The 20,101-nt window shown below is 38.5% G+C and overlaps 1 protein-coding gene across 4 annotated transcripts in view; it reads right to left on the reverse strand.

The window, feature by feature from the left end:
• Positions 1 to 20,101, reverse strand: part of LOC131434653 (elongation of very long chain fatty acids protein AAEL008004) — a 180,215-nt gene that overhangs the window by 98,292 nt on the left and 61,822 nt on the right. The window contains exon 1 of one of the 4 annotated variants that reach the window (XM_058601615.1): positions 6,452 to 7,157. The exons of the other annotated variants lie outside the window; for them this stretch is intronic. The gene's annotated coding sequence lies outside the window, so the exon portion shown is untranslated. Of the gene's footprint in view, positions 1 to 6,451; positions 7,158 to 20,101 lie in introns of those variants that run through there. 4 annotated transcript variants of the gene reach the window in all.

Genomic DNA, 20,101 nt, shown 5'->3' on the forward strand with positions numbered 1-20,101 from the left:
CGGGCGTGCTCTCAAAGCTGTTTTTCGATGCATCCCTGCGAACAGAACACGGCTCAGAACAGTATGAAAATTAATTTACTACTCGCATTCTAGGCTGGTTGGACATTCAAAAACAGTTGTCAACCGTCCGTCAATGAGAATAATAAAACGATTTGAAAACTGCTATCAAATTCAGCCCATGATGATGATGATGATGATAGGTCTGGATTCCTGAAATTATTGCCAATCGGTTCTATTTTATGAGCTTGTTTCGCCGCATGAACAAACAACTCGGAACCTGTTTTAACCGCCAATCGTCAATCAGCGGAATGAATTAATTGTCCTTAAGGTATCACATTCTTTGGTCCGATTCAAACCTAACTTTGTCGGTGAATGAGCGGAACTGAGCTTGTTAATCGAGCACGAGAACGATGTTTTCGTTTTCATTAGTTCGAGTTTATAAGTTAAAATCAAAGCATAACTTTAGCTGATTTGTTCTGTTAAAGTTATGCTTTGATTTTAACTTCAATTTCTTAACCCTTCCAGTTTGTACTTCGCTTAGCTCAAAAGCACCCGTTCTAAATAACCTCAAGAGCAAATCGAAACCCAGAAAAATAGCCTGGGGAAAAGGTCACTTGAGCCAATTTTTTGTGATTCCAAAAAATTAAAAATTATTCGATTCGTTTGAAACTTTTTTCAGACGAAAACTTCATGCGAGCATAGTAAAGCATTCGTAAAAATTAAACATAAAAATTTGACAACAAATTCAAACCCACCGTAACTTATTAGCAACTAATTAGAAACAAATTATTCACAGAGCTTCGATCTGTTTTGAAGCTTATTCAAAAGGCGTACTTCAATAACTCAACTTAGCTGAGCACTCGTAGAAACGTGTCAAAACAATTCAGCACCATTGCAACTAGTTAGCAACTAATTAAAAACAATTGGTTCACTAGGTTTCGAAGTTTTGAAGCTTATTAGGGAGTGGCACTTTTTGCCTTTCTCATATAGAAAGGTTATGCACTCACTGCAAATACCGACTTATCAACCGTGGCCCGGAGAAATAATCTAGGGAAGGTGTCACTTGAGCCAATTTGTTGATTCCCAAAAATTCTAATCTAATTAGCAACAAATTGTTCATTATCTCTCGATTCATAGCAAAGCATTCGTAAAAAATAATAGAAATTTGACAACAAATTCAAACCCACCGTAACTTATTAGCAACTAATTAGAAACAAATTATTCACAGAGCTTCGATCTGTTTTGAAGCTTGTTCAAAGGCGTACTTCAATAACTCAACTTAGTTAAGCACTCGTAGAAACGTGGCAAAACAATTCAGAACCGTTGCAACTAATTAGCAACTAATTAAAAACAAATGGTTCACTGGGTTTCGAAGTTTTGAAGTTTATTTAGGAGTGGCACTGTTTGCCTTTCTAATATAGAAAGGGTATGCAATCACTGTGAAAACCGACTTATCAACCGTGGCCCGGAAAAATAATCTAGGAAAGGTGTCACTTGAGCCAATTTGTTCTGATAGTCAAAAATTAGAATTTAATTAAATAAAACCGTTTAAAGCTTGTTTCAGGCGGGAGCTTCACGCGAACATAGCAAAACATGCGCAAAAATAAAACTAAAAATTTGGCAACGAACTCAAATCCACCGTAACTTATTAGCAACTAATTAGAAACAAACTATTCACAGTGTTTCGATCCGTTTTCAAGTTTATTTAAAAGGCGTACTTTAACAATTCAACCTAGCTAAGCACTCGTAACGTAAAAACTTCAAATATCAATTCAGAACTGATGCAACTAATTGAAAACAAACGGTTCACTAGGTTTCAAAATTTTGAAACTTATATAGGAGTGGCACTTTTTGCCTTTCTCATACAGAAAAGTTATGCAAAATTAAAAGTCGATTTTTAAATGAAAAGTCTTGTGGTCCGATACAAAATTCTTGAACTTTGTTTGGATCCGACTTCCGGCTCCGGAGCTATGGGGTAAAATGTGCGAATATGAAAATATGCGCACTAATTTTTCTCAGATTTGGCGTTACCGATTTTCTCAAACTTAGACTCAAATGAAAGATACTGTGGTTCCATACAAATTTTCAGTATTTTGTTTCGATCCGCCTTCCGGTTCCGGAGTTGTGTGGTAAAATGTGCAAAATAATGAAAATATGCGTACTAATTTTTCTCAGATATGGCGTTACCGATTTTCACAAACTTAGACTCAAAAGAATAGTCTTATGGTTCTTTACAAAACTTCTGAATTTCATCTGAATCCAACTTCCGGTTCCGTGTAGGCTTTGTCCACTACCGTTGAGGTACGTAAACTATTCCAGAGGTTGTCGCCAATCGTATGTCAAGAATCCAACATATGTTTAGTAGCACAAAAAATAGAATATAAGTTCACTTCGTGAATAGAAAATATTGTGAAAAAATACTATTGAATTTGATCCGAATCAGACTTCCGGTTCCGAAGTTACGAGGTAAAAATGGGTAAAACTAAACTGGTAAAAATGAGTATCTAATATTCTCAGAGATAATTTAACAGATTCTCATAAACTTTGAATGAAATTGAAAGCTTAATGATATCATAGAACAGTATTGAATTTTATCCTCATCCGACTTCCGATTCCGTTAATTACAGGGTGATGATTGAACATATTTTGATTCAAAAGAGCATGTCTCCAAACGTAAGAATGCAAGGAATGGTAAATTTTCCTGGATGTAATAAGTAAATTATCCTAGTTTACAGGTCTTGGTAGATGATGACCTAGATCATTCACTTTGACTCAATGGGTCTTCGGTTTCCAGTTTCGGGAATACCGGTAGTAGCTGTCAAAAGACTCCGAATTTCTGAAATTTTCCTGTGTGACAAAGGGCCATGAAACTTATATACTGGAAGAATTTGAGCAACTTTCTGGAATGTCTTTTCATACTGCCATGAAACTGAAACGGCGTAGAGGAGCGTTTCAAGACGCAGAAAAATATTTGGTTCGGCAGGCAATATGCAGCTGTGGTTGAGCAAGCCGTAGCGTCATCACTACCGGAACAGTAAACAATGAAATATATCATGAAGAATGTCTAAAGAAGCGATTGTTAGCGTTCCTACGCAACCATGACGCTTCCGCTGAAGACATTGGCTTGATTGTGGGTTGAATTCCGTAATGTTTTATTGAACAGTTTCCCTCATTTGCTGTTACCTGATCTCAGATAGATATTTTTAAAGTGTCAAAGCCCACTATTTGTGACTCTTTGCCCACTGATTGACAATTATGAGTTTACTGCCCACCAAAAATGAGCTTGTGCCCACTGGTGGACTGTAGTTTAGCACTTTGGGAATCACTAATATGGTTTAATTTGTTCAACTTCTTTAGCGAAATTTACATTTCGCAAAAGAGTAAATCTATGTTTGATTTTTTTTTATTGTAAATCTTAAACTACACGGATAACTATAACGCATGATTTCACGAGCAAAACAATTTATATCATGAAAATTTTCATGGGAGATGAGTTATTGTGGGATCTTGAGCATACTGGAGGACAATAGGTATTGAGAAACTGATGTTTTTTTTTGAGTTTTTTGTTCGAGTGATGATAGAACACTTATTTCCCGGCACATTTTAAACACCAACATATCTACTGGCTTTATATTTTGAACTTTTTGGCATTTCGTGTTAAAAAACGAGTGGGTAATGTCAGAGACATAACTGGAGGACGTGAATACGAATAAAACTGACAAATGACTTCTATTACATTGCACAATAATCGTTCGTATTAGTTAAGAGATTGTGTGATTTTTTTTTCAATTTTTATTGCTTCGCTTTCAGAATCGTAACGGTGCATCTAGAACTAAAGTATGACGACAAATATATTCTATCACATAAATAACACTGGACCAATGAGAATCAAACAATACAACAAACAATGGTATAGTTGTTTTTTTTTTTTGTAAATTTACGTACTCAGTGGAGGAAAACTTCGAATAGTTCTTTGGCAACATTTTAGTGGTTCTAAAAAGAACCGATTTGAGAAATTCATCCACTGTTTACAACTCTGTTGTGTACTTTTTGCCACCATCTATTAATCTATACCAGAGCCGGAATTCTTCAGGAACTGAATTGAAGGAACTGAATTGAAGTACTAAATTCGGAACCTGGAACTGTCTCCGAATTCAGTTGCAAAATTCATGTTTGGAATCCAGCTTTCTCTCTCGACTCTCAGTTCAAAAATTAATTTTTCCATGATTCTAGAACTGAACTCACTTTCAAAATCTAGCTTCCTAATTTAATGTTAGAACCAGTGGCGTCTTCGTGCACTGAATAACCGGTCATATTGAAGGAATTAACTAAGGATGCCTTTAATTCGTATTCAATTACATTTTGTTGTTCTGATTTGTTGTTCTCTTAGTCGCGTTTGGCTCTGTGAGAACTTCCATGCAGACCATCAGGAGAGGCTTTAGTGGCTTATGCTTATGGCAGTTGAAAACAAATTGCTTTCCCAGTTGCAACGTCGCAGCGGTTTTATTGATGAAGTTATTGACAGATTTGCAGAGCCTTCTATTGTATCGATAATACGAAATAAGTTCAACTGAAAAATTCCCATCCAACAGTATAGTATCGTTATTTGATTTCATTCCTCAATCTTTAGTTTTCACTAACAACGAACTGTTACCTATGGTATCATACCATATGATCAGTGCACAACCCGTTCAGTTCCAGAGTCATAGTTTTAACTTTTGAACCTGTATTCTGGAACTGAAATTGAATTCTAAGTTTTAAAATAAGATCAGAATTCAGGTGAAACAGAACTCAGGTTCTGAATTCAGTTGTAGAATTCAGTTTCTGAATATCCAATCCAAATTATGCTTTCCATTTCCCGGAAGATCTATTTTTACTACTCATGAAATTGTATTCATTAGTTTGGGAGTTATTGTGCTAAGAGTGACGCTACTTTTGTTATTTTCAGGACAATGGATCAAAAACAATTTCGTGTTTTGACCAAAAAGAGAACATGTTGATGATTCTTAGCAGTGTTTGGTCATGTTTAAACGCAACAAACCGAAATTTTCGCGACGATATGTGACAATGGATGAAACATGGATTCATCACTTCACTCCGGAATCAAAACAATCGTCATCTGAGTGGACAGCAACTGGTGAACCTCGTCCCGAAAGCAAAACAATCGGCTGGAAAGGTTATGGCCTCGGTATTTTGGAGATGTGCGTGGAGTAATATTTATCGACTATTCTGAGAAAGGAAATACCATTAACAGTGAATATTATATAGCGTTATTTGAGCGCTTGGAGGATGAAATTGCAAAGAAACAACCGCATATGGCAAAGAAAATATTTTTGTTTCATCAAGTCAATCAAAACAATTGCAAAACTACATGAATTGAGCTTCGAATTGCTCCCACATCCACCGTATTCGTCAGATTTGGCTCCCAGTGACTACTGGCTGTTCGGAGACCTGATAAAAATGCTCGCCTATAAGAAATTTCGCACGAATGAAGAAGTTTTCGCTGAAACTGAGGCATATTTTGAGGCAAAAGATAAATCGTTCTAGATTAGAGATTACGTTGATGAGTAAAGTTCATTTTGGACCAAAAAATCGTGTTCTCATTGTTAGACCTTTGTTCACGACAAAATTCTGTACTACAAGCATCAATCTGCAGACTAAACTAGAGTCAATTATTGAAAACATAGAAACGTTCGAATTTTCTATCAATTCAAAACTGAGTCGTCGTCACGAGAGTGATATTATCGATGTTATCATTATCTGACTTCTGACTCATTGACACCTGTTATCGGCGGTTATCGAAAGCGAAAAAATTACCGGGATCACTGGCCTAAAACCCGATAACGATAAAACCCTTAGAGCCTTAGAACTGACTGCGGGCCAATGTCCAAATAGCTACATGACTGGTTTCGCAACATCGTTCCCGTACCTGTTATCAACCTAACGCGCTATCATCATCATCATCATCATCATCATCATCGTCATTTAGTCAATCCCTCGTGTTGCGCTGCTGCTCTGTTGTGCTTCACCGAGGTGTATGACCTAATTTTCGCAACTAAACACACAATCGCGCAGCAACCAACCAACCGCCTGATCACGTCACTCGACCTTCCTTTCTCGAAAGCGGATCGGCACACGGCCCCAAATTTCCTCCCCCCCTATCTAGCTGGCTTCATTAGTCAGTGGCAGTGGATTTCATGATTGTTTTATCTTCGGATTTTGGAGATCTACGAACCAAACCAAACCAAACCAAACCAAAAAAAAAGAGCGAAAAGAAAAATAAAACCTGTCCCATCGGAGCAGCGCGGTTACATAATTCGCATTGCTCGCCGAAGTGGCCACTGACTGACTTGCTCCGATCGTGTGTCCCAATAATTCTTAGGCACCGGAGATACAAAATCACATGCAACAGTGGATGGACATGTGTGGAAAGTGGATAATTACTATTCACCTTTGGTTAGGAACCCGTCGATCCTGCTGGATTCTCCGCTTAGGGAAAGAAGACTCAGGTTCCTTCGGAAATGGCAGTTTGAGCTACTTTCCAGCTACTTCTGACGACACTGTTGAGCACGGATGAACACACAGAACGGGAGCTGTTTACATTTACACACCACAGCAGGCGTCGTTTGCAGTTGGCAGTTAAACGATAAGTTTTGCACGATTTCTTCTCGATCCTTAGTACACTGATGCCGGTACGTCGAAACAACAAGAATGAACCGAGCTCTGACTCGCTCTCTCTCTTTATCTATCTTTCAACCTGAAATCATTTCACACATGGCACACGTTTCGTAACGGTCACAAATTTCGGTGCAACTTGGAATGCACCAGGCCGCCAAATCACTACCTTTTTTTTTTTTTAATTTTGTTGTTAAACTAAATCTGAACGACGATCAGCGATCGAGCGGATTCGCACTGCACGAAACTCAAACCCGAAGAAGAACGAGAAGTAGCAAAAGAAGCGGCACCCGTCCAGCTTCCCCGGAGCAAACATACAACGCTGTCCGGGCAGGTTCCACCTCTGGTTCTATTTATCCCCCGTAAGGTTCTTAGCACACGCACACACCGAACGAACGCCAACCGAGCATGTGTGAAGAAGTATTGTTTGTGTACGGCACTGAAAAAAAATCACAACTCTGGTGATAGGCCAGTTCGCCACCGTAACTTATTAGCAACTAATTAGAAACAAATTATTCACAGAGCTTCGATCTGTTTTGAAGCTTATTCAAAAGGCGTACTTCAATAACTCAACTTAGCTGAGCACTCGTAGAAACGTGTCAAAACAATTCAGCACCATTGCAACTAGTTAGCAACTAATTAAAAACAATTGGTTCACTAGGTTTCGAAGTTTTGAAGCTTATTAGGGAGTGGCACTTTTTGCCTTTCTCATATAGAAAGGTTATGCACTCACTGCAAATACCGACTTATCAACCGTGGCCCGGAGAAATAATCTAGGGAAGGTGTCACTTGAGCCAATTTGTTGATTCCCAAAAATTCTAATCTAATTAGCAACAAATTGTTCATTATCTCTCGATTCATAGCAAAGCATTCGTAAAAAATAATAGAAATTTGACAACAAATTCAAACCCACCGTAACTTATTAGCAACTAATTAGAAACAAATTATTCACAGAGCTTCGATCTGTTTTGAAGCTTGTTCAAAGGCGTACTTCAATAACTCAACTTAGTTAAGCACTCGTAGAAACGTGGCAAAACAATTCAGAACCGTTGCAACTAATTAGCAACTAATTAAAAACAAATGGTTCACTGGGTTTCGAAGTTTTGAAGTTTATTTAGGAGTGGCACTGTTTGCCTTTCTAATATAGAAAGGGTATGCAATCACTGTGAAAACCGACTTATCAACCGTGGCCCGGAAAAATAATCTAGGAAAGGTGTCACTTGAGCCAATTTGTTCTGATAGTCAAAAATTAGAATTTAATTAAATAAAACCGTTTAAAGCTTGTTTCAGGCGGGAGCTTCACGCGAACATAGCAAAACATGCGCAAAAATAAAACTAAAAATTTGGCAACGAACTCAAATCCACCGTAACTTATTAGCAACTAATTAGAAACAAACTATTCACAGTGTTTCGATCCGTTTTCAAGTTTATTTAAAAGGCGTACTTTAACAATTCAACCTAGCTAAGCACTCGTAACGTAAAAACTTCAAATATCAATTCAGAACTGATGCAACTAATTGAAAACAAACGGTTCACTAGGTTTCAAAATTTTGAAACTTATATAGGAGTGGCACTTTTTGCCTTTCTCATACAGAAAAGTTATGCAAAATTAAAAGTCGATTTTTAAATGAAAAGTCTTGTGGTCCGATACAAAATTCTTGAACTTTGTTTGGATCCGACTTCCGGCTCCGGAGCTATGGGGTAAAATGTGCGAATATGAAAATATGCGCACTAATTTTTCTCAGATTTGGCGTTACCGATTTTCTCAAACTTAGACTCAAATGAAAGATACTGTGGTTCCATACAAATTTTCAGTATTTTGTTTCGATCCGCCTTCCGGTTCCGGAGTTGTGTGGTAAAATGTGCAAAATAATGAAAATATGCGTACTAATTTTTCTCAGATATGGCGTTACCGATTTTCACAAACTTAGACTCAAAAGAATAGTCTTATGGTTCTTTACAAAACTTCTGAATTTCATCTGAATCCAACTTCCGGTTCCGTGTAGGCTTTGTCCACTACCGTTGAGGTACGTAAACTATTCCAGAGGTTGTCGCCAATCGTATGTCAAGAATCCAACATATGTTTAGTAGCACAAAAAATAGAATATAAGTTCACTTCGTGAATAGAAAATATTGTGAAAAAATACTATTGAATTTGATCCGAATCAGACTTCCGGTTCCGAAGTTACGAGGTAAAAATGGGTAAAACTAAACTGGTAAAAATGAGTATCTAATATTCTCAGAGATAATTTAACAGATTCTCATAAACTTTGAATGAAATTGAAAGCTTAATGATATCATAGAACAGTATTGAATTTTATCCTCATCCGACTTCCGATTCCGTTAATTACAGGGTGATGATTGAACATATTTTGATTCAAAAGAGCATGTCTCCAAACGTAAGAATGCAAGGAATGGTAAATTTTCCTGGATGTAATAAGTAAATTATCCTAGTTTACAGGTCTTGGTAGATGATGACCTAGATCATTCACTTTGACTCAATGGGTCTTCGGTTTCCAGTTTCGGGAATACCGGTAGTAGCTGTCAAAAGACTCCGAATTTCTGAAATTTTCCTGTGTGACAAAGGGCCATGAAACTTATATACTGGAAGAATTTGAGCAACTTTCTGGAATGTCTTTTCATACTGCCATGAAACTGAAACGGCGTAGAGGAGCGTTTCAAGACGCAGAAAAATATTTGGTTCGGCAGGCAATATGCAGCTGTGGTTGAGCAAGCCGTAGCGTCATCACTACCGGAACAGTAAACAATGAAATATATCATGAAGAATGTCTAAAGAAGCGATTGTTAGCGTTCCTACGCAACCATGACGCTTCCTCCTGATTGGACATTTTGTCATTACACCAAAGATGCTTGGGAATGGTATGAAGACATTGGCTTGATTGTGGGTTGAATTCCGTAATGTTTTATTGAACAGTTTCCCTCATTTGCTGTTACCTGATCTCAGATAGATATTTTTAAAGTGTCAAAGCCCACTATTTGTGACTCTTTGCCCACTGATTGACAATTATGAGTTTACTGCCCACCAAAAATGAGCTTGTGCCCACTGGTGGACTGTAGTTTAGCACTTTGGGAATCACTAATATGGTTTAATTTGTTCAACTTCTTTAGCGAAATTTACATTTCGCAAAAGAGTAAATCTATGTTTGATTTTTTTTTATTGTAAATCTTAAACTACACGGATAACTATAACGCATGATTTCACGAGCAAAACAATTTATATCATGAAAATTTTCATGGGAGATGAGTTATTGTGGGATCTTGAGCATACTGGAGGACAATAGGTATTGAGAAACTGATGTTTTTTTTTGAGTTTTTTGTTCGAGTGATGATAGAACACTTATTTCCCGGCACATTTTAAACACCAACATATCTACTGGCTTTATATTTTGAACTTTTTGGCATTTCGTGTTAAAAAACGAGTGGGTAATGTCAGAGACATAACTGGAGGACGTGAATACGAATAAAACTGACAAATGACTTCTATTACATTGCACAATAATCGTTCGTATTAGTTAAGAGATTGTGTGATTTTTTTTTCAATTTTTATTGCTTCGCTTTCAGAATCGTAACGGTGCATCTAGAACTAAAGTATGACGACAAATATATTCTATCACATAAATAACACTGGACCAATGAGAATCAAACAATACAACAAACAATGGTATAGTTGTTTTTTTTTTTTGTAAATTTACGTACTCAGTGGAGGAAAACTTCGAATAGTTCTTTGGCAACATTTTAGTGGTTCTAAAAAGAACCGATTTGAGAAATTCATCCACTGTTTACAACTCTGTTGTGTACTTTTTGCCACCATCTATTAATCTATACCAGAGCCGGAATTCTTCAGGAACTGAATTGAAGGAACTGAATTGAAGTACTAAATTCGGAACCTGGAACTGTCTCCGAATTCAGTTGCAAAATTCATGTTTGGAATCCAGCTTTCTCTCTCGACTCTCAGTTCAAAAATTAATTTTTCCATGATTCTAGAACTGAACTCACTTTCAAAATCTAGCTTCCTAATTTAATGTTAGAACCAGTGGCGTCTTCGTGCACTGAATAACCGGTCATATTGAAGGAATTAACTAAGGATGCCTTTAATTCGTATTCAATTACATTTTGTTGTTCTGATTTGTTGTTCTCTTAGTCGCGTTTGGCTCTGTGAGAACTTCCATGCAGACCATCAGGAGAGGCTTTAGTGGCTTATGCTTATGGCAGTTGAAAACAAATTGCTTTCCCAGTTGCAACGTCGCAGCGGTTTTATTGATGAAGTTATTGACAGATTTGCAGAGCCTTCTATTGTATCGATAATACGAAATAAGTTCAACTGAAAAATTCCCATCCAACAGTATAGTATCGTTATTTGATTTCATTCCTCAATCTTTAGTTTTCACTAACAACGAACTGTTACCTATGGTATCATACCATATGATCAGTGCACAACCCGTTCAGTTCCAGAGTCATAGTTTTAACTTTTGAACCTGTATTCTGGAACTGAAATTGAATTCTAAGTTTTAAAATAAGATCAGAATTCAGGTGAAACAGAACTCAGGTTCTGAATTCAGTTGTAGAATTCAGTTTCTGAATATCCAATCCAAATTATGCTTTCCATTTCCCGGAAGATCTATTTTTACTACTCATGAAATTGTATTCATTAGTTTGGGAGTTATTGTGCTAAGAGTGACGCTACTTTTGTTATTTTCAGGACAATGGATCAAAAACAATTTCGTGTTTTGACCAAAAAGAGAACATGTTGATGATTCTTAGCAGTGTTTGGTCATGTTTAAACGCAACAAACCGAAATTTTCGCGACGATATGTGACAATGGATGAAACATGGATTCATCACTTCACTCCGGAATCAAAACAATCGTCATCTGAGTGGACAGCAACTGGTGAACCTCGTCCCGAAAGCAAAACAATCGGCTGGAAAGGTTATGGCCTCGGTATTTTGGAGATGTGCGTGGAGTAATATTTATCGACTATTCTGAGAAAGGAAATACCATTAACAGTGAATATTATATAGCGTTATTTGAGCGCTTGGAGGATGAAATTGCAAAGAAACAACCGCATATGGCAAAGAAAATATTTTTGTTTCATCAAGTCAATCAAAACAATTGCAAAACTACATGAATTGAGCTTCGAATTGCTCCCACATCCACCGTATTCGTCAGATTTGGCTCCCAGTGACTACTGGCTGTTCGGAGACCTGATAAAAATGCTCGCCTATAAGAAATTTCGCACGAATGAAGAAGTTTTCGCTGAAACTGAGGCATATTTTGAGGCAAAAGATAAATCGTTCTAGATTAGAGATTACGTTGATGAGTAAAGTTCATTTTGGACCAAAAAATCGTGTTCTCATTGTTAGACCTTTGTTCACGACAAAATTCTGTACTACAAGCATCAATCTGCAGACTAAACTAGAGTCAATTATTGAAAACATAGAAACGTTCGAATTTTCTATCAATTCAAAACTGAGTCGTCGTCACGAGAGTGATATTATCGATGTTATCATTATCTGACTTCTGACTCATTGACACCTGTTATCGGCGGTTATCGAAAGCGAAAAAATTACCGGGATCACTGGCCTAAAACCCGATAACGATAAAACCCTTAGAGCCTTAGAACTGACTGCGGGCCAATGTCCAAATAGCTACATGACTGGTTTCGCAACATCGTTCCCGTACCTGTTATCAACCTAACGCGCTATCATCATCATCATCATCATCATCATCATCGTCATTTAGTCAATCCCTCGTGTTGCGCTGCTGCTCTGTTGTGCTTCACCGAGGTGTATGACCTAATTTTCGCAACTAAACACACAATCGCGCAGCAACCAACCAACCGCCTGATCACGTCACTCGACCTTCCTTTCTCGAAAGCGGATCGGCACACGGCCCCAAATTTCCTCCCCCCCTATCTAGCTGGCTTCATTAGTCAGTGGCAGTGGATTTCATGATTGTTTTATCTTCGGATTTTGGAGATCTACGAACCAAACCAAACCAAACCAAACCAAAAAAAAAGAGCGAAAAGAAAAATAAAACCTGTCCCATCGGAGCAGCGCGGTTACATAATTCGCATTGCTCGCCGAAGTGGCCACTGACTGACTTGCTCCGATCGTGTGTCCCAATAATTCTTAGGCACCGGAGATACAAAATCACATGCAACAGTGGATGGACATGTGTGGAAAGTGGATAATTACTATTCACCTTTGGTTAGGAACCCGTCGATCCTGCTGGATTCTCCGCTTAGGGAAAGAAGACTCAGGTTCCTTCGGAAATGGCAGTTTGAGCTACTTTCCAGCTACTTCTGACGACACTGTTGAGCACGGATGAACACACAGAACGGGAGCTGTTTACATTTACACACCACAGCAGGCGTCGTTTGCAGTTGGCAGTTAAACGATAAGTTTTGCACGATTTCTTCTCGATCCTTAGTACACTGATGCCGGTACGTCGAAACAACAAGAATGAACCGAGCTCTGACTCGCTCTCTCTCTTTATCTATCTTTCAACCTGAAATCATTTCACACATGGCACACGTTTCGTAACGGTCACAAATTTCGGTGCAACTTGGAATGCACCAGGCCGCCAAATCACTACCTTTTTTTTTTTTTAATTTTGTTGTTAAACTAAATCTGAACGACGATCAGCGATCGAGCGGATTCGCACTGCACGAAACTCAAACCCGAAGAAGAACGAGAAGTAGCAAAAGAAGCGGCACCCGTCCAGCTTCCCCGGAGCAAACATACAACGCTGTCCGGGCAGGTTCCACCTCTGGTTCTATTTATCCCCCGTAAGGTTCTTAGCACACGCACACACCGAACGAACGCCAACCGAGCATGTGTGAAGAAGTATTGTTTGTGTACGGCACTGAAAAAAAATCACAACTCTGGTGATAGGCCAGTTCGCGCCGCGAAATCCTAACTCGACTCTCACGATGTGCACTGGAGATCCGGGGACTCTAGAGTGCGATCCGAACACGCTGACAATCGAAAGTTTACTAAACTAAACTTGAGCTAAATCGTTGCTAGTGTTCGCTGAAGGAGGCGACGGCACGCGCGAGTCCCCAAATCAACCACACGGTCGACGGAACGACAGTGACATCGCATCGCACACACAGGCAAAAGCAGAAGAAGAAGGGAGTAGGCAACATTCACCGGGCGCTTGCGCGACGTCACTCACCACGGATCTACTAATTGCCTATCGCTGCTGCTGCTGCTGCTGCTGTTGCTATTTGAATCAAAGCAAAGATAAACAAAGCAAGCGACAACGGTTTCGGAGTGAGAGTGAGAGCCGATGCCACTCAAATTGCTGCGAGAGATGGCCGTCGGTTGCTACAACTGCTGATGTCGCGCTGCAACACAACTAGATATGATGATAGATGCGATGAGATGCGATGCTACGCGCGGAGGGGTGTAAAACAGCTTCTAGTTCACGTAAGTGATTGCTTTGGGTGGTTTACGACGCAAAGACGCATCTCTCGCTTGGCAAACGGGGAATGAAATTCATTATCGTTGTCATAAAACCAAACATTTTATTTTCTCAACGAAACCATGATAATTGTTCATGATTTGAGAATTCATCATGGCCGTAATGAGCGTTACTTGTAGAATGTATTTCAATCGAAACTCGTAACTATAATTCTAATTCAAATGATAACGATAGGGATCGTGTGTTAGATTAATTTAATTGATAGGCAAAGCGCAGACCTTGGCATACGAGCCAGTACTCAAATGAGAATTGTTTCTGTACAAAAGATAGTGAACGTACCTTCATTTGCAAACGACAAAGAAATAGTTTGAATAAATACATCTCAATGTATTCTTACATATTCAATGTTGCTGTTGTTGCTGTCACACAGTAAAGTTTTTCTGAAAATTAAATGTAACTGAATTTCTATTCCGTCTCAAATAGTACAGACATAAACGTGTATCAAACAATATTTTCAATTGAATATTGAAATTTTACTTCATCTCATTTTTATGTACGTTACCTCAAAACCCTAAATTAGCCGCTAAAATCACTATAAATATATCATATTTCTGCTTAATTCGCCCTGCTCCATATTGAGAACTGTTTCACACACTCTTAGCAAAAATAAAATTTACACCTGATGTAAATTTAAGTATTCCGTAATTTCGTCGACGATGACACAATCTTACAATTATTACTATGTAAAAATAATTTTTATGTCCCTGTATAGATGTGAGCTTTAGCGAAATTAACTGTGAAATTAATGATATGATTTATATTAACATGCTTTGAATTGTAAGTAAGTTTAAGTAAATTACGATGCTCCTTTATGTACATTTATAAAGACGTAAATTTACACGTCTTTTTTCTAAGTGTGCATTTCTTGAAACTTAAAATAATATATCTGTATATTTAAAAATTAATATAAGTTTGTATGTTTGTAACGTCGTAACTCCGAGCAAGGGGTAAAAGTAGATGTCAAAAGGGAGGTCCGGAACTTCTGAACGGATTGCCACCAAACTTGGTACAGATACTTCTTGCTCTTCAGAGTTGGTCATAAGGGTACCCTAATGGGGGAGGGAGCGAACCAAGTGTCCTTAACAGAAGGGGTCATGTAAAAGTTTTTCTAATTTCACGAGAATTGATACTTTTTTAAGACCATAGAAACATTTTGCATACCATGGATATGATCATATGGGGAGTGGATGTAGCAAGTGCCTTAGAAAAGGGGGGTGTAATGTTTACAACGGCATAACTCCGAAACTACTAACCGGATTGTTATCAAACTTGGAATAGATACTTCTTACTCTTCTGAGTTGGTAATAAGAGGGTATTTTATGGAGATAGGGAGCGTAGCAAGTCTCCGTAAAAGGAGGGGGGGATGAGAAAATTTGTTTAATTTAACGAGAATCGATACTTTTTAAGGCCATATATATTTTTTGAAGAATATGAATAGTAATAGTAATGTTTCTGTGTTCTATTTGCAAGTTTTATCTTCAGTGTATCAGTTCCGTTGAATTACTTTCTTCGCACGCGAAAGAGTAGTTGAATCTGGACTTACCATATTGACTGGCCTGTATTCAGAACCTGAATTCTACACCAAAATTCTGGAACTTAATTTAAAAATTGAGTTCTGGATTCTTAACTTTCATTCTGAAATCGAAAACTGGACCTGTATTCTGGAACTGGGATCTGGAATCGAGTTCTGGACTCACACTAGGGATTCTGGAATCGTGTTCAGGACCTGGATTCGTAACCTGAATTATGGGAATCGAAATCTGGACCTGGATTTCGGAACTCAGTTTTAAAACTGAATTCTAGGCCTAAATTCTGGTACTGGTTTCTGGAAATCAGTTTTGAATCTAAATTCATGTTTCCTGGATGTGAATTCTTAACCTGGATTCTGGAACCCAATTTTGGTGCTGAATTCAGGAACTGAATTTGGTGTCTGGAGTCTGTAGCTGAAAGCTGGAATTGAGTTCTAAACCAGCATCCAGGATCCTAAATCTAGGATAGAATATGAACCTGGATTATGGAGCTCAATTTGGCACTCATTTTTGGAGTGGGATTCTGTGCCTGGATTCTGAACCAGACAACACAACTTGGATCTGGTTTCTAAAGTTCTGTAACTGGTTTCTGGATCTGGATTCCGTAGCTGAATTTTGAACCTTAATTATGGCTTTGGATTGTGAAACAATGTTCTGAAACTGGACTGGAATTTTGGATCTGAACTCGGAAACTGAAATCTGGAACTGAGCTATGAAATCGAGTTCGGGACCTGCACTCCGGAATCGAATACTGTTTCGAAATTCTGGATCTCTATGTAACCAAAATCTAAACCTGGATTCCAGAACAGGACAAGTCTAACAGTTAGGCTGAAAAGTTCGTATCGTTTAATAGAAACACACATTTTTCTGCCAAAATTCGTTTTTATTATTCAACATAATTGCCATCAGAGGCGATACAGCGATTATAGCGATCTTCCAACTTTTCGATACCATTTCTGTAGTACGATTTGTCCTTTGCCTCAAACTAGGCCTCAGTTTCAGCGATTACCTCTTCATTGCTTCTTAATGTTTTACCAGCGAGCATTCTCTTGAGGTCTGAGAACAGGAAAAAGTCACTGGGGGCCAAATTTGGAGAATACGGTGGATGAGGGAGCAATTCGAAGCCCAATTCGTTCAATTTCAGCATGGTTTTCATCGACTTGTGACACGGTGCATTGTCTTGATGAAACAAAACTTTTTTCTTCTGCAAATGAGGCCTTTTTTTAAATTTCGTCCTTCAAACGCTCTAATAACGCTATATAATAGTCACTGTTAATGATTTTTCCCTTTTCAAGGTAGTCGATGAAAATTATACCATGCGAATCCCAAAATACAGACGCCATAACCTTACCGGCCGATTGTTGAGTCTTTCCACGCTTTGGGTTCGGTTCATCGCGTGCAGTCCACTCAGCTGACTGTCGATTGGACTCCGGATGGAGCCATGTTTCGTCCATTGTTATATATCGACGAAAAAAATCGGTTTTATTTCGATATAACAGCTCCAAACACTGCTCAGAATCATCAATTCGTTGTTGTTTTTGATCGATTGTGAGCTCACGCGGCACCCATTTTGCACAAAGCTTTCTCATATCCAAATATTCGTGAATAATATGTCCAACACGTTCCTTTGACATCTTTAGGGTGTCAGCTATCTCGATCAACTTCACTTTACGGTCATTGAAAATCATTTTGTGGATTTTTTTCACGTTTTCATCGGTAACAGCCTCTTTTGGACGTCATCGTCTTCGGTGCTCATATGACCAGTACGAAATTTTGCAAACCACTTACGAATTGTTGCTTCGCCCGGTGCAGAGTCTGGATAACATTCATCAAGCCATTTTTTGGTATCGGCGGCACTTTTTTTCATCAAAAAGTAGTGTTTCATCAACACACGAAATTCCTTTTTTCCATTTTTTTCACAATAACAAAAGTAGCTTCACTCAAAATGCAATATCTCACCAACTAATAATCAGACAGCTGTCAAATTTATACACGTATCTTTTGAAGGTTGGTACTAACTGAAAATGGTATGGATGTAATTTTAGTGGCGTCCTCTCATAGAAACGATACGAACTTTTCAGCCGATCTGTTAGTCAAGTCCTAAATGCTGGAACTACATTTTGTGCGTGGATTCTGAGCTAAAAGCTGGAATTGAGTTCTAAACAAGCATCCAGGATTCTGATTCTGGGATTGAAATATAATTCTGAAATTTTTAATTTTTAATTATTTGTGGTTAGTCATACAACCGAAAATTTCACCATAAACTGCCGCCCACTGAAGTTCGCTGATGTAATAGGTACAATTATAAACATACCGTGACACCTGGTATTTTCAGCGCACTACCCAAATTTATCAAACCGATTTTGACACTCCAAAACTGGTGTACTACATAGAGATAGAAGTCCCGGACCTAACAAAAAGTTAGAATCGATTTTTCACCGTGAAAACATTTTTATTCTTCAGTATAATCTCCATCTAGAGCGAAACACTTGACCCATCGGTCTTCCAACATGCCCTTTGAAAAGAAAAGACTTGTCAAGGCCTTCAAATTAGGCTTCCATTCCATTTCTGCAATGACCTCAGCAGTCGACGAAAATGTCTTTCCCTGAAGAAACCATTTCAGGTTCCGAAATAGTCGCTGGGAGCCAAGTCTGGAGAATACGGGGCGTGGTGGACCAGAAAAAGTTAGTCAGTTTGATTTATCCTGAATGAAAAGAATATTGCTTAGAATTACCTATTAATAAAATCAATTCTGAAAGGCCGACTGTCATAGCAAAATCACTAATAATTTATATTAATTTCGGTCATAAACTAGAGTTGACGAATTTAAGGAAGCTTCCTTCGGTGTCCCGGAAACCCGTCGCAGCCCTGCGGGAACTCAACTAGGCTGACCTGTTTCCTGCGGAGAATCGTGTTGTTATTCCTGCATTTGAAATCATTTACACCATTTACCGGAATGGCATTTTCCACCTGCTATCGAGTGTATTAATGCATGCAACCGGTTTGTGAGTGAATTCCGAAGTAGTGATCGGTACGTAGGTACGCAACTGACAACTGATAGTGGGACGACCACTCTTGGCTAACCAACGAACGATCCATATCCGAAAGGTGCCCTGAAGCTAAACTCCTAATGTCAATCAATATTAAATATTCCAATCATTTCATAGCCAGTGTGTGTTGCCCTAAATTTTTCCAGCTGAAAATGCAACAACAAAACCACCCATTTCAAGGCCATTTCGGACCCATGCAATGTCGTTCAACAAAAATCGGACCAACGAAAACAAATCAGTAACAACAACGATGTAACTTCCAGTGGTGATTGCGGTAGACGTGCGCACGCGTCCGCTACCCATTTCCAACGGCGCGGATTTACACAACGACCGCACCGCAGCAGGTGCAATGCAAGCACCAACAAGTAGGCGGCGGCGGCGGCGGCACTCGATGCATAGACATAGTTAGTGCAGCACCAAACCCAGGGTCGCGCATCTTAGCATCCTCCTTCGTGAGTTTTGTTGTTTTTTCTGCGCCGAAGATTCCTTTTCATTTTGGTTTTTGTTATTATTTGTTTTAAGGATTAAAAATCACCTTGCAGCTGATTATTTTAGCAGTTTTAGCATTGGTCGAAAACGAAACGGAGCATATATTAATTGACCGATCGGGCAATCGGGGCGGTCGCTGCCATCGTCGTCGTTGTCGGAGCATGTTGGAAAAAAAAACATGCGTCCGAACGGAAGGTCGCCGCTTAACGACTTAACGAGTTTTATTGAAATATGTCCATTTGAAAGTTGATATGAGAAGTCACTTTACTTTTAATGAATATTTCAGAAATGAAAAACGTGTGCTGCAACCGAGTGCAGTCTGAAATATCTAAGCGACGATAAATTGTATTGGTAACGCTTGCAAAAAACAAGCAAACATCTGTTCGTACATTCGTTAGTTTAGATTTTTTTCTGCAAAATATGTTTCTTTTCCGTATATTGGTGCACGTCGTTTTGTAATGATTCGAGAGCTTTTAAACTGTGGGTCGTCTCTCGAAGCGAGGAAAAATTTCCAATTAGGATGGCGGAAGGCGATCAACTTATCTATCGAGCCACAGTAACTCGAATTGTTTTTTTTTTGACATTCCTATACAACGGAAGTTTGCTAATTGGTCATTTTATGGTTGATGCTTCGATTGGGTCGTGGCCTAATCAAGAAGCAATTTTCCGTCAAAATTTAATTACGATTGAGATTTTTATATATTCATTTTTATACAATTCGGTATATTTCGTGAGATAAATCAGAAAATTTAGAGGAAACAAATTCCCTGAATTTTCTGACTTATTTGATAAGGTGAGGGTCATTTCGTCGAAAGCCGTTTCACCGAAAGCGATTTCGTTGAAAGGGTCAT

Source organism: Malaya genurostris, chromosome 1, assembly GCF_030247185.1.
Source record: "Malaya genurostris strain Urasoe2022 chromosome 1, Malgen_1.1, whole genome shotgun sequence".
NCBI classification, from domain to species: domain Eukaryota; kingdom Metazoa; phylum Arthropoda; class Insecta; order Diptera; family Culicidae; genus Malaya; species Malaya genurostris.